This window comes from Lutra lutra, chromosome X (assembly GCF_902655055.1).
Source record: "Lutra lutra chromosome X, mLutLut1.2, whole genome shotgun sequence".
Lineage (NCBI taxonomy): Eukaryota > Metazoa > Chordata > Mammalia > Carnivora > Mustelidae > Lutra > Lutra lutra.
In genome coordinates this window covers 87,279,904-87,295,662 of record NC_062296.1, presented here as the reverse complement: position 1 = coordinate 87,295,662, position 15,759 = coordinate 87,279,904, and positions in this window count along the sequence as shown.

Sequence of the window (15,759 nt, the reverse complement as noted above, 5' to 3'; positions counted from 1 at the left end):
TTCTCCAGAGAGTTCAGACATGAGTATACAGAGCCAGACCAGGGACCTGTGTTCAAAGGACCATTTTTGACTCTTCCCTAAGGTGACACAGAGCAACTTTCTCTTCATTCAGCCAAGGGTGTTTATGCAAATCAGTTTATAGATATAAATTCACCAGACATATCTGAATCACAGTTAAGACCTAAACTCAGATTGTTTTCACATATTTTGTTTGAAGAATGAGCCCACAGATTATCATAAAAAAATTGTCGCCCAAAATGGAATTCAGCAAGGCGTGAGTCCATCATTTCCATTAGGAAACGGAAATTAATGATAAATAGCTGGTTTTAGTGACTTGCTTTGTAATTCTCTTATTTTTTTCTCCCTTAGAGATTATTACTTGACATTTTTAAATGGTTTCTAAAATGCAATTTATAGAAAACTTCTCAGTTTCATGGGGCATAGCTAAATTGAATTGCAACATGGCAAACCCATTTAATTTTGCTGAGAATGCATTTAGAAACTGAGTCTTTCTGCTAAATGCTTGTAAATATTCCCAAAGGTCATTTTTTTTCTTTGTTGAGATAAACTTTCAACATGGCCCTAAAGATGTAGATGAAATGGGGATTTAAATCTCAGCTTTCTGTTTCAGTTGAGAGATCTGAGCCTTCTTTCCCTTTGGCTAGAAAAACAAAATGGAAAGTGCACATTAGCAAATGCTTTCCTCCTTCAGTACCACTTTGCCATGAGGGATCTGGTTTAGCCCTTCTCAAACATTTTAAACTAAAAAACACTTTTGAGACTCATCTATCTCAATGGTATACTTTTACGCTGAACTCTTAAAAATTACTATCTTCTCTATATATCCACCAAAGAGATAAAAGCAAAAAAAAATTGGTTTTATTTTCTAAATATAAAATCATCTATTAAATATGGCTTTACAAACTGTACATGCCTCCCAGGTATTCTGATTCACCCATGTGGAAAAGTACTTAAGTCCTATCCCAGACTACCAGTGAAGCAGTTACTATCTATACCTCACCCATATCTACCTGGGTCTTACCATTTTAGTGGACAGGTCTGATTTCTAGCTGACAAAATCTCATCTCTTTCCCTGAGAATTGTCTCTGGCCACTGAAGCCCTCTCTGACAATTCACAAGGCAGGCCAAGAAATTAACACCCTCCAACTCCCCTAGCAGTCTGAATTGGTATGTAAATACCCCGGCTCCCTTGTCCCTCCAGTAAGATCATTCTGAGCCATGTGTTCTACACTGGGTCCCAGACTTCCCAGTGTGTTTGGTAGTGTACACCTTATTTCTTCTTTCCCTTCCCTGACACACATCCCCACTCATCTGCCAGAACTTCCTTAATTATCTCACAAATAAATTATTTGCCCTAAAATTCATGTCTCCAGGCCTGCTTCTAGGGAAATGAAACCAATTGGATAAGACCAAGAAACACATTACAGCCTGATAACAGCATCAGGTAGAATACTGTGGACACTGGGAATACAAATATATGTAGGGTATAGTCCCTACTCTTGGGTTCTTTAGAGTCAGTTTGGGAGAAGATGGGCTGAAGCATGTAAGCACAGTGTCCTCTGATATGTATTAATAGAGGTGCTACATAGGATTAATGGGCAGTTTCATCACTTTTCAGCTCTGGACCTCAGTTTCACCATCTGAAAAATGGGGCATTGTGAGGGTTAAATGAAACAGTGTATATAAAATGCGTAGGAACAGCACCTGGCAATTAAATATTGAATTCCTAAGTCATGCACTGAGGTACTCTGGAGCACTGCGGGAAATTCACTATGAGTGCAGCAGGATATTCTATTTATGTGTTTGTCTGTTTGTTTCCAACTTTATTGAGGATTAATTGCCAAATGTAAATGTATATATTTAAAGTGTACAGTGTGATGATTTGATATACATATACATTGTAGCATGATTACAGAGATCAAGAGAATTAACACATTCATCACCTCACATAGTTAACTCTTTCCTGTATGTTTGTGTGTGAGTGGTGAGAATATCTATTCTCCACAACTTTCAAGTCTATAGTACCATTTATTAATTATAGTCATCAGGCTGTATATTAGATCCTCCAAACCTACTCGTAACTGGAAGTTTGTACCCTTTGACCAACATCCCTCCATTTCCCCCATCCCAAGGCCCCTGGCAACTACCTTTCCATTCTCTGTTTCTTTTTTTTTTTTTTTAAAGATTTTATTTATTTATTTGTCAGAGAGAGAGGAGCTAGAGAGAGCACAGGCAGAGTGGCAGGCAGAGGCAGAGGGAGAAGCAGGCTCCCCGCCAAGCAAGGAGCCCGATGTGGGACTCCATCCCAGGACGCTGGGATCATGACCTGAGCTGAAGGCAGCTGCCTAACCAACTGAGCCACCCAGGCGTCCCCCATTCTCTGTTTCTATGAAATTAGCCTCTCTCTCTCTCTCTCTTTTTTTTTTTTGTTCTACATATAAATGGTACCATATAGTATTTGTCTTTCACTACCTGGCTTATTTCACTTAGCAGAATAGCTCCCAGTTTCATCCATTTTGTCACAACTAGCAGGCTTTCCCTCTGTTTTACGGCCAAGTCATATTTTGTTGTATGTATGTGTATGTGTGTTGGTGTGCATATGTAGTGTGTATATGCATTATATATAATCACATTTTCTTTATCCATTTTCCTGTGAAAGGACTTTTAGATTGTTTCTATAGCTTCATTCTTGTGAATAATGCTGCAGTAAACATGGCAGTGCAGATATCTCTTTGAAATACTGATTTCTTTTCCTTTGGATACAAACCCAGAAGTGAGATCAGCAGGATATTTTACATTTTTGAGGGAAACTCGGAGCTATACAACATCTTTTGGACACTATGCAAACGACAAGCTTGAGGTTAGATCTGGTGACATTACTTTTGATAACATGATGTCTTTGCAAACCTGGTGTTCAGCAGTTGTTGTGGTAAAAACCAAATACCAAATGAAAATCAATGCAGAACAGAAAATGGGGGAGGTGGTAGCTGATCTGATTCCAAGGTTTGAGAAATTGTACAGTGCCCAGTAGGTGCACACATCCCGCTGGGAAGTAACTGTGGTTATTGAAGACTGAAATTTTTTGAAAATTATTTATATGCATTATTTTTTTCCAATGGCTGCTAAATTGTTAGGATATAAATATTCAATAAGTTACTTGGACTTAGTTACTTAACAAATGGAATTGTTAGGTGTTTCTTTTGGCCTAGAAATCCCATGAAAGAAACTACAGAGACACAGAGTACTGTGAACTGAGGAAGTTTTGGAATCTCCAGTTTATTATATTTTAGCTACTTATATAGCTACTTGAAAATTGAAATTCATTAAAAAATATTTCGCACATGCAACTTTGACTATATCAGTCTACTACTTAAAAATCTCTGTGTCCTTACGTGGTTACCAGGAATATATGAAATTTCTCAGACCTTTATTGTAGACCTTCCTTGTTCCCCACCCACCCACCTAACATGCCTTTCAGGTTTAATCTTCTATCACTATCATCGGCTAAAGCAATATATTCACCATTCCCGGAGTTATGACTTGCTCTCTCTACCACCTTCTTGGCCCAAGATGCACTCTCTTTTCTCTTTATGGTATCCTACTAATTCTTCAAGAATCTTCAAAACTCAAAATAAATTCTATCTCCTCCATTGAAGAAATTTGTCTTTCTCCTCTGTCAGATGTCATTTCTCCTGCTTGAGACATCTGCAGACTTATCCTACAACTTTTGCAAACGTTTATCTCATTTCTCCCTCCTTTCTTTTCTCCCTATTAAATGGGAAGTTCTCATATGGTACAGACCGTTTCTTACACAGGCTTCTATACAGTGCAGTGTTAACTAGCTTGAATGGATTATTCGAATGGGTTGGTGAACGGAAGCAGGGATGCATGGGTAGATGAATGGCTAGATAACAAGCTGATGGATGGGTAAAAATATCGATGCATTGGACGGAGGACAGGTAACTAATGGATGGGTAGATGAAGAGGTACACGGATGAGTGAGTGGATGTGTGAATAAATGTTACAGCAGTTTGAAAACCCATTTTTCCTGATATTTTAGTCCCTCATAGTCATAAATTACTGAGGGGTTACCTCCAATTAACAATCCTTTTACCATTCCATGCCTTACTAGAACTCTTACATCCCTTCTCATCTTACCATGAATTAGAACAAAATCTCCTAGTAACCAATAAGATCTGCTTCTCCCAGTCAGTTTTACACATCAAATCATTCTCCCTATCAAATAATTTGATTTGTCTGTCCAAAAAAGTAAGTATATTGATTATGACATCGAATGTTTATTATATATAATGTATTTTATATTCTATAGTCACATAAAGGCAGCATGCTTATAGTGAAAAATCAAGTATCCCCATAAAATGTGGGAATTAGCTAATTTTATATAAATATGGCTCAAGAAGGGCGCCTGGGTGGCTCAGTGGGTTAAGCCTCTGCCTTTGGCTCAGGTCATGATCCCAGAGTCCTGGGATGGAGCCCCGCATTGGGCTCTCTGCTCGGCGGGGAGCCTACGTCTCCCCTTCTCTCTCTGCCTGCCTCTCTGCCGACTTGTGATCTCTGTCAAAATAAATAAATAAAATATTTTAAAAATATATATATGGCTCAAGAGACTATAATGGAGTGGACGATGAAGGTCAAACACAAAATTTGACAGTGATCCTGAGAAAGGGAACTACTGTTCATTGAGCACTGCTATGTGTCATTTAATTTTCACAACTACTTTCTGAATTAGAAATTATTATTCCTATTTTCTAAACGACAAAATAAAAATATACCGAAGTTGTGAATCTAGCCCAAGGTGGCACATTTCATATACGGGGGAAACAGTACTGAGAGTTGCACAGTTGTTACCAATTAAACACGGCTCAGACCCACACTTTTTGCTCTCACCACATCGGGGTGCATACCTGGACACATAGCAGTGAGAGCTAGGAAGAAAGCTTTAAACAGAGAAAAATTGGCCTAGGTTTGTCCTCCACTCCCCAATCTGTAGATCCTAGTAATATCAACTGCTTGAACCCAGGAGCCATAACAATTATAGTTGTCTACTTCACATTTCAGAGAATCAAGGAGTAAAAAGGAGAGGAAACTCAGGAGACAGGAACATAAAGGCAATGGAAGACAAGAGGGCCTTGGGAAATCTGCTGAATTAACTTTATCAATGGCAGAAGCAAAGACTCTTTCCCTGTCTCTCTTCCCCCCACCAGGCCTGTTGAGCATCCGGATCAGGTTCCGCTCCGTGGCCCCAGCTCAGAAGTTAAAGTGGGTCTTAAAGGCGATTAAGTGCTGGAGGTCCTCAGCTAACTGTACTCCTTATAGCTGAACAATACATTTTGTCTGGAAGGAAGACCTGAGAAGTGCTTCTCAATGGCTACCATAGTTCTTCCGATGAAATGTCTCCTAGGAGAACACCGTGGACGGGAGATGGAAGATGAGAAACAGGTAAGCTCACAGCAGACCTGATTTCTGACTGACCCCCACTCAAGCATCTCTTAACCTCTCTGGGTCTCAGTTTCCTCAGCTAAGAAAGGGAGAGGGGGTTCTATTTGAAATCAAAGAAATATTTTATTCCAGATAGCATGAATTCTGATCTAGAAATTCCATGGAACTAACATGGTATTAAGAGCATGGACTCCAGGGCAGATGGCTTGAGTTTGAAATCTGGCTTTAGCACTGATCTTAGGTAAATCGTAAAAATCTCTCTGCGGGACGCCTTGGTGGCTCAATCATAAAGCGTCTGTCTTGGGCTCAGATCATGATTCCAGGGTGCTGGGATCCAGCCCCACATCGGGCTCCCTGCTCCCTGCTCGGCGGGAAGCCTGCTTGTGTTCCCTCTCTCGCTGTCTCTCTCTCGTCAAACAAGTAAATAAAATCTTAAGAATTAAAAAAGAAAATTAAGAAATAAAAATCTCTGTAGACTTTGGTTCCCTCCTCTTTAAGATGGGATGAATAATGGTACATACCTACCTAATGGGGGTGAAAATCAAAAGAGAAGGAGGCATTTATTCACACAGTGAATAGTCAGCAGATGCTAGTAATAACTCCTGTCCCCTCACTACACATCTCCCCACGCACAAATACTCTTGAAAGGACCCCAAGCTTAGAGTGAGACTTTCAGGGGCAAATGGTCCAGGTTAGGCTGGGCTGCAGCTGCGTCTAAGAATGTTAGCCCTGCTTTTTGAATATCCTCATTTTTGAGAAAGGGTAGAAAGCATTTTTCTTCCCAGAGTACAGTGTGTGTTGCTTCTGGGCTATCTCTTCTCATTCATTCTCTGATCTGATTGTTTTCACCTCAATGATTTTTTAATTGAAGGTCTTTAAAACTTGTTAATTGAGTTCTGCTCTTCTGACCATTCAAAGTCACTGAGTCTCAAGCAAACACTGAGTCTCTTCTGGGCTTTAGAAGCCCATAAACATCATCATGTGCTACAACCTGCTCAGAGCTATTAACTTTCTATTCTTTTATTTTTTGGATGCTTGACACCCAGGCTTCCTTTGCTACGGCCTTAATGGGGCATCACCCGGAAGGCAGCCTCCCAGGAGGGGTGGGGGTGGGGGTCTGGCCAATCTCTTTTTAAAGGCAAGGTTCCCATATTTTCAAAATTGATTCCAATGATGATACAGACCCAAAGAGAAAGACTGTTGTCAATCATAATCATCAAACGTGGAGCTTCCAAGTGAACGAAGAAGATTGTATGTTTGGATGATTGGAATGAGGTCTTTCTCATTGCAGTAGAACAGCAGGGCTATTCCTTTTGAAAGGACATCCTCACTGTTGGCAAAAGGATACAGAAGTGGAATTAGGGCAGGGATGAGGGTGTGTGAGGGGGAAATAAAAAACAACACATCAAGTCTTGCTCTGATCTTACAAGTAGCTTCTTTGCCATGGGATCAGAAATGGCAAATGTTCATGGTTGTTAAGAGTCAACCAGGGGGCGCGTGGCTGTCTCAGTCAGTAGAGCATGTGACTCTTGATCTCAGGGTTGTAAGTCTGAGCCCCATGTTGAGTCTAGAGTTTACTTAAAAATAAAATCTTTAAAAAAATAGTCATTCGGAAGCATAGCAGTGCCTTCAGAAAAATGGTGCATAATTTGTTTTATGTTTCCATAAAGATGTTTCATTTCATTTACTGAAAGAGGGAGCACAGTTGAGGTCCTTTCACAACTGGGAACCAGTGAGCAGAATCCCTTCTCTCTACATGTTAAATTACTTTGATATTAAAGAAATGTGCCTGAAGTCATGAGACAGGAACTGAGCATCCTGTTTATGTCCCTAGAGGCAAAACAAAACAAAACAAAAAGAAAAGAAAAACAGGAAAACAAAAAATACAGGACGCCATTGCTGAGGAAGAAATAGAAAGCACAGCTGCTGGACTCTGTTTTTTCCCATTTGTTTTTCAGCTCCCTAATTTTTTATCCCTAGTTTCTACTCACTTGTATTTCAGCAGACTTTTTCCTTCTTCCTATATGTCAATTTCACCTCCTAGGAGAACCTTGAAGTCTCTTCAGTTCTACCCTTTGTCCCCTGAGAGGCATGCTTAAGTACCCAGTTATCAGAACATACTTCCTAGTGCATGTAAGTTCAGGCAGATTGCTTCCCCTTCTCTTAGCTTGTGTCCTCATCTGTAAAAAGCATCCGAATCACTGTTAGCTCTATTACATATCCTCTGTCCTCACTCCTTCCCATAAATCCAGGATCACTCATTAACTAGCAACTTAAGGAATTTAAGGACTACTATTAATTATTATTAATTTAGTAAAGTAAGGAAAAGGGAAGGAAAACTGGCTAAAAGAAACAAAAAGGTGAATGCTGGTATAGTAGCTTTCGAGTTGGGGGCAGGAGTGGAGTGTTAGTTGTCATTGAAGTATGAGAAGGCACTCTCTAGAATTTTTGCATAAGGGTCTAGAATAATCATTTGAGCTCATATAACTCATATAGGAAAATAGGGATGTAGGCAAAGCCATATCTAGTTTCTCTGACCCCATGATAGAGAGCCCCTTTATTACATCTACTTGGAAAAGAATTCGGACTAAAAATGGATCGCACTCTTTCAGCTTCTGTAGGACAGAAGAAGAATTTAAAATGCATTAATACAGCTGTGGGGAGGAATGGGAAAGGATGACAGAGAGAGAAGGTAGTAAAAGAAAGCAATTCAGTCCCTTTCCCCACTGCACTGAAGATGTGTTTTCGTAGACTGACCATCCGCTGGCCAATCTGAAGTCAGTTCCATCCCAAATCATGGGTGCTCCATGGCACTTCAATCTTGGGCCCCCAGATTGATGTAGACCAAAAGAAAAGCATATCTGAATGGCCGGAATGATGCTGCCAACCTTCTGGAAAGCTCCAATGTATGCCTCAATCCAAGGCCTCAAAGACATGTGCAGAGTTACTTGGTTGGCATTATTAATCCTGTCAGTCCTAGATTATGTTTTAGACATTGTACAAGCTTTTAACTGTGGAGGATTTAAAACCTAAAGAAAACAGACACATGCATAACACGAGCTGCCCCGTACCCTACATCTATCATTATCATTTTGGGGCCGGTCCTGTTTTCATTTTTACCCCAAACCACTTCTCTACTTCCCATATGATTTTGAAGCAAATCCAGGCTATCATATCATTTCATCCCTAAGTATTTGAGTAAGTTTCTTTGAAACAGAAGTTCACAAACTCTGGCCCATGGATCAACTTCCTTTTTTATCAGTGAGGTTTACTGGAATGCAGCCATACCCATTCATTTACCTCTTGTCCGTTGCCATTTCCCAGAGACCCTATGGGATATAAGCCCAAAATATTTACTATTTGCCCTCTAAGAAAAAGTTTGATAAGCTGCCCCATCCCTGCTCTAAAAGATATGGACTTTAAAAAAACATAACTAGAATACTATTATCACACCTCAAAAATTACCAGTAATTTACTATGCAGTAACTTGAAATTGTTTAGGAATTTATACCTTACTAAGTGCCTTCCTATTTGTTACTTCATTTGAATCCGCAACAACTCCCTGAGATAAAGCTGGAAAACTTTAATGCCATCTAAATCCCTTTTCTATATGAAGAAACATGGACGCATAGAGAATTTAAAAGTGATCTCATCAAAGCCAGGCAGCTAATAAGCAGTTTGAATAAGCCTCTGCCTCTGATACATTGTGGTAGGTCAAGGGGAAGTTTGAATTCTGCAGTATGTGACTGATAAACTCCTGTGTGCTTCTCAGTTCTATTTCATGAGTACGTGACTTGAAGAACCTGGGGTGGCATATATATTTCAGACATGACTTGGAGTTAATTTAAGGCGAACCTCCTTCAAGCAGTAAAAATAACCGAGTTTTTATACTGGGTGATGAGTTCCCATCGAACCACTCTGCGTTTGGAGAGCTACAGTGGCGTCTGGAGAAAAATCTATGGGTAATCCTGTTTCCTCGCATCTTCCTTAGAGAAGAACATGGTGTATCATTTTACAGGCCAAAGGAAAAGGGTGAAATGTGAGGGGTGGAAATTCACTTTAGTTATGTGAGTACCCAGAGTCTGGGGGTGCATCCCAACTTTTTCTGTCCCATAAAGCTGGCTGGAAACATAATAAAAACTAGTCTTTCTCATGAGAAACCTGATGGCATTTTTATTGGTTTGCCTTTGAGATAATACTCCATCTTCAGGAAGAAAATCCAAGGGAGCTTGTAATAGTGGGAAATAGTCATAGAAAGTCCAACTATATTTCAGAAACAATAAGAAAATTAGTTACCATTTTCACATGACCTGAAACTCTCTATAATCAAAGGTCATCACCCAAGCAGTGTCCAGATTATTTAAAAGGAAAGCTTGTTTATGTTTACAAATTAGCTTTCTTTAAGAAATTGAAAATGTGGGGCACCTGGGTGGCTCAGTTGGTTAAGTGACTGCCTTCAGCTCAGGTCATGATCCTGGAGTCCTGGGGTCGAGTCCCACATCAGGCTCCTGGCTCCACAGGAGTCTGCTTCTCCCTCTGACCTTCTCCTCGCTCATGCTCTCTCTCACTGTCTCTCTCTCTCTCAAATAAATAAATAATATTAAAAAAAAAAAAAAAAGAAAAGAAATTGAAAATGTTGTCCTCATTAGGCAGTTGGCTCCCTGAGAGTAGGGACCATTGCAGGGCCTCGAACTGGGTCTGGTGGGGTAGGGCGCTTCATGTAAGTGGTGTTGAACGGCTACATGGTATCAACATCATTACTTCAGATCTGAGCACAGTCATACTTCTGGTCACCAAAAGGAACCTTTCCCCGCAAATAATAACTCTACGAGAATCCTGATAGGTACCACCTTAACTAAGTGATCAAGGTTAACATCACCACTGATAAGTCATGTAGATATCACATAGCCTGTGGTAGGCTGAATAATGGCCTCCGATGATATCCAGGTTCCGATCCCTGGATCCCATGACTGTGTTATATGGCAAACCTTATGTGACAAAAGGGACTTTGCAGTTGCATTTGGGATAGGGAAATTATCCTGGATTATCTGGGTGAGCCCAATGTAATCTTAAGAGTCCTTATAGGGGCGCTGAGTGGCTCAGTTGGTTGTGTCTGCCTTTGGCTCAGATTATGATCCTGCGATCCTGGGATCAACTCCTGCATTGGGCTCCCTGCTCACTGGGAGTCTGCTTCTCCTCTCCCTCTGCCTGCTGCTCCCACTGCTTGCCTTATAAGAGGGAGGCAGAGAGAGATCTGACTATGGAAGAAGAGAACGCAACGTGATGACAGAAATAGAGACCAGAGAGCTGTACCACTCCACTCCACTGCCAAAGAATGCTGGGAGCCTCCAGAGGCTGGCAGAAACAAGGAACAATGCTCCCTGGAGCCTTCCAAAGGAAGCAGGCCTGCCAACATTGATTTTAGCCCTGTAAGACTCATTTCAGACTTCTGGCCTTCAGAATGGTAAGAGGATAAATTTCTGTCACTTTTAGCCACTAAATTCATGGTAATTTGTTACAGCAGCAACAAAGACATACTCTCAGATATAATGTGATGAGAAGAGCACCTACTCTCTGTGGTTTCTCTTTCCTGTCTTATAATGAAAAGACATCAGACAAACCCAAATGGAGGTATGCTCTACACAATACCTGACTCGTGAGTGCTCTTCAAAAGTGTCAAGGTCATGAGAAACAAGAAAGCTGGAGAAAGTGTCACAGAAAAGAGGAAACTAAAGAATCCTAAGGACTGAATAGAGTGTGGCATCTTGAACTGGATCCTGGAACAGAGAATAACAGTGATAGACTGGTGTGATCTGAATAAAGTCTGTAGTTCAGATAGTCTTACTGTACCCATGCTAATTTCTTAGTTTTGTAGACATCAACAATAGAGGAAACTGGGGGAAGGGTATATGGGAACTCTTCATACCATTATTGCAAATTTCTGTAAACCTAAAGTTATTTCAAAATAAAATGTTTAAAAAGGAATCCCGCCCAGTAATGTTTATCTCATCAGATCTGTTAAGGGGGGGGGGGGGGGATAATACAGGGATGTGTTTTGGGGATTTGGGGGCTATACTGGTTGGATTCTCCTGGAAGAAACGAAGAAATAGCTGGAAAGAGAGGTGACTGAGGGTAGAAGGAAGCTGCCACTGAAGGAAGCTGCTACTCTCCACTGCATTGGGTGCCACTGGGTGGTACTAATACCTCAGGTCATCCTGGAGTTATAGGTAAAGGGAGAATGCCCCTGTATCTAACGGAGGGAGAATTAATGGCACAGAACAGTTCGGTGGCAAATAATGTTCATTGAATTAATTTGATTTGCCCAAGCTCACTGAGCAAAGAGGGGAATGGAATATTAGTTGTCTAATTTCCAGGTATATGGTGGCTAGATAAGAAAGATCAGCTCATTCACAATATTTTAAAAATCAATCTATTTCATCCAGAAAAGTAGCTTTGGTGTTACTGAATAACAAGTGGATTTTAGTCTCCATAACTTTCCTAGATTCAATCATACTTTTTTCCCCCCTCATACTCTCCCTCACCACTCAAGGTTCAATTCAGGTTTCTAGCACTTGCCTTCTCTGGTATTTCTTTTCTGTTTTGTTTTGTTTTGTTTTGTCTTTTTGGTGTTTTTCTTTTCTCACCTTCTTCCTCCATTCTGCTTACCAGGTATTACCTATTGCTGCATAACAAATGACTATAACACAGTGGAGTAAAAGGAAAAACATGTATTAACTCACAGTCTCCATGGGTCAGGAATTTGGCTGTAGCTTGACTGGGTGGTTCTGGCTCTAAGCATCTCTGGAGGTTGCAGTCAAGATGGCAGCCAGGGCTGCCGTCATCTGAAGGCTCGACTGGGGCTGGAGGATCCAATTCTAAGACGCACATAGCCGTAGACAGGAGGCCTCAGTTCCTCACCCAATGCACCTATCCATAGGGCCACTTGACTGTCCTCATGACACGGTGGCTGACTTCCTTCAGAGCAAGTGATTTGGAGAGCGTTGCACAGAGGAAGCTGCAACATCCTTTGTCATCTAATTTTGGAAGGGACACACTATCGTTGCTGCCTCATTCTGTTTGTTAGAGGCCAGTCCCTAAGTGCAGCTCACACTCACGGGGAGGGAAATTAATCTTCACCTCTTGAGGGAAAAAATACCCAGAACTGATAGATATATTTTCAAACTACCACACCAGGTGCCCTCTTAGACGTGACTCTGACTGGAAGTTTGATTTTCTACCCTCGGCTTTCTCTGGGAAACCGCATTTCCTCCCACAGTTTTATGTGGCTCAAAGTGAAACTTGGCTTTCTTTCAGAAGACTCCCCCCATTACTCTTCCGAGTTTCCAAGCCCCATGAAAAGTCACAGAATGCCAAGAAAAGAGAAGGGAACTTGAAATGATCCCAACCTTTCAGGATCTGGATATAGTCACCTGTCTCTTTTGTTCTTGCTGCTGCACTAAAATGTGACATCTCTGATTCTTCTCAGGCAAGGGTTGCTGCAACTTTCAGCAGCTTCTCCGTGGTGCTGCCACTGAATGACATTGAAGTTATGTTCGGTACCCACTGACTTTTACCCCTTGACCTTGTCCTTGAACCCTGACTTTACTTGATTCTTGGCAAGTCCTTTTCTATACATTTGTACTATTTGACATTCAGTGTGCTAGTTCTCGGGAAGTCCTCTTAATTATTTACCTCTTTGACTTGACTTCAGTTCTCATTTCTGTTGACTTCCTTACGTTCCCTTGTTCAGCTAGTGAACTCAGTATACTTAAAACCAGATTTAGCATTTTTCTCCACAGTAGCTTCTTCCTTGCCCTTGTTCTTTATTCTATGAGTCATGAGCCTATCAAGAAAAATTCACCAGCTTTGGCTTCTTTGTTGCCTATTTCCCTTATATTTGTAATGACCTTCTTGCCCCTGTATTGTGTCAAAAAGAGCTCATCTGCCGCTCAGTCTGGCACGGTTCCCAGCCATTATCAGGGACATCAAAAAGCCTCAGTTCCGTGGCTCTTCAGTAGCTTCAGATTGGTCCAATTGCTGGCTCCGTTCTGAATTTGAGATTCCAGTTTCCTATCTGTCCCCACTTCCTGCCCTGGTTTCTTAAATTAACGCTTTCTGCCATATCTCCCTGACATGTAGATCATCACTTCTCAGACTATTACAATGTCCACATGAAAACCTGAGGATCTTGTTAAAATGCAGATTCTGATCCAGGAGGGCTGGGGCGGTGCCTGAGGCTCTGTATTTCTAACGAGCTCCTGGGTAATACCAATGCTGCTGGCTCCAGGGCCACACTCAGTAGCAAGGGCTCACAGCAACCCTCTCCTAAATGTGCTTCCTCACTCACCTTCTTCCTCCACAAAGGGGAAAACACAAGTGCTGTCTGATTGCCAGGCTTTCTGGATCTCACACCGCCAGCATCATTGGTCTCCAGCATAGGACCGTGCTCAAATCCCCTGCAGAGGTCATGAAAAACACTGATTCTTGTGTTTCACCTCTAAAGATTCTGACTCAGTAGGTCTTGGGTAGGGTCTCAGAATCTATATTTTTAAGAAGCACCCCAGGCAGTCTTAATGATTTTTTAAGAACCAGTGTCTTACAGACTAAAGTCCAAACTGAAGTCTTAAATAAAGTCTTCCCCAGCAGATCCAATCTCTTTTATTTCTCATTAATTAGTCCCCTCCAAACCTTTGTTCCAGGCAGGCTGTCTCTTCAAAAGACCCAAAGCATTCCCTCCTCTTTACTCTGGCTCCACCTGTAAATTCTACCCACTCTAGAATTACTCTGTCTTATCTGTGTATGTTCATTGTCATTCCACCAAGAATGCCAGCTACTGGAAGACAAACTGCTATGCGCACAGCTGGTAGGAAGAGACTGTCTCCACTCTCTTTAGCCCTGTCAAGTCCAAGCGTCCTCCCCAATTCTACCAAGTCACTGCCTCCACCCCCATATTCAAGTCCCATGGGAAATGCACTTTTCTGGAAGAATGGAAAATGTGACTCTCTTGACTGAAATAGAAGTGACACCCTGTCCTGACACATAAGAAAGGATGCTGAGTCACACTTCAGTCCTATCTGGAAACAAGTCCCCGGGGACAGGGACTTTGTCTTGTATTTGTTCTGTGTTATTTTCATAAATCAAAAGCATCTCATGTTCACCATTAAATGAAATGCTGAGCAAATGTCTGAGTGTGTCTGGTGATCTGCCAGAAGGTGACACATAATGGTAGGGATGGAGAGAGTCATTACAGCTAATTAGTTGAAATGACATCAAAATTTTCTAATTAGCTTTTGTAAACATCCTTGTGCCAGGAAAACATGAGGTGTTGTACCTCAGTACATCTTTACTCCTAAAATAGGATTAGAACAGCCTACAGTGCCACGGAACACGTAAGGCTAACACCGGCTGTGAGAAATCAGAATCTACCAGCATCCGCTTAACTTACTTGGGAAGAAACACTTCTGGCTCAGGTGGAATTAAGAAGTAAGGCACGACTCAGCATCCTGGGATGTCTAAAGACAGAGAAACAACATCCAGGAGTCCTCCTTTTTAAAAATATTTTATTTATTTATTTGACACAGAGAGATACAGCTAGAGAGCACACAGAGGAGGCACGGGAGGCAGAGCGGGAGAGAGGAGCAGACTTTCCATGGAGCAGGGATCCTGGTGCGGGGCTTGATCCCAGGACTGCGGGATCATGACTTAAGCTGAAGGCAGATGCTTAACTGACTGAGCCACCCAGGTGCCCCTCCAGGAGTCCTCTTTCTAAACCAAAAATAGGCTCTCTGGACCAAGCCTAACAAGAAAACATGATCTATCATGACGTCACCCAAACCTGCCTCTAGCTCATTCATCAACCCCTCTCTTCTAATCCAGGTGACTTTCCCGGACCTAAAGCTGTCCCCTGCCCACTGCCATGCTCTTTCTCTTATGCCTCTGTTCTAGGCACATACTATTTTCTTTGTTCAAGAGGTCCTGCCACACAGTCACTCAACCTTTAAGATCAAATGTCACCTCTGGAGAAAAGGTAGTGGCTTCATTCTGGGAAGGGAATGGGTTCTGAATTGCTGCCACTTTTTTTTTTTAAAGATGGAGTTTATTTCTTTTAAAACAATACTCAAGGAATTTTTCAGAAGGTCAAAAGGCCCAAAGATAGCTGGTTTAATATAATATTATAGCCGGGTGCCAGTTTTGAAATCTTCAGGACAACCCTGGGTGGTCTGACATCTCACTAATTCTCCCAGTCCACAAGTGGTGAATTCCTCTGAGTTTTGGTGT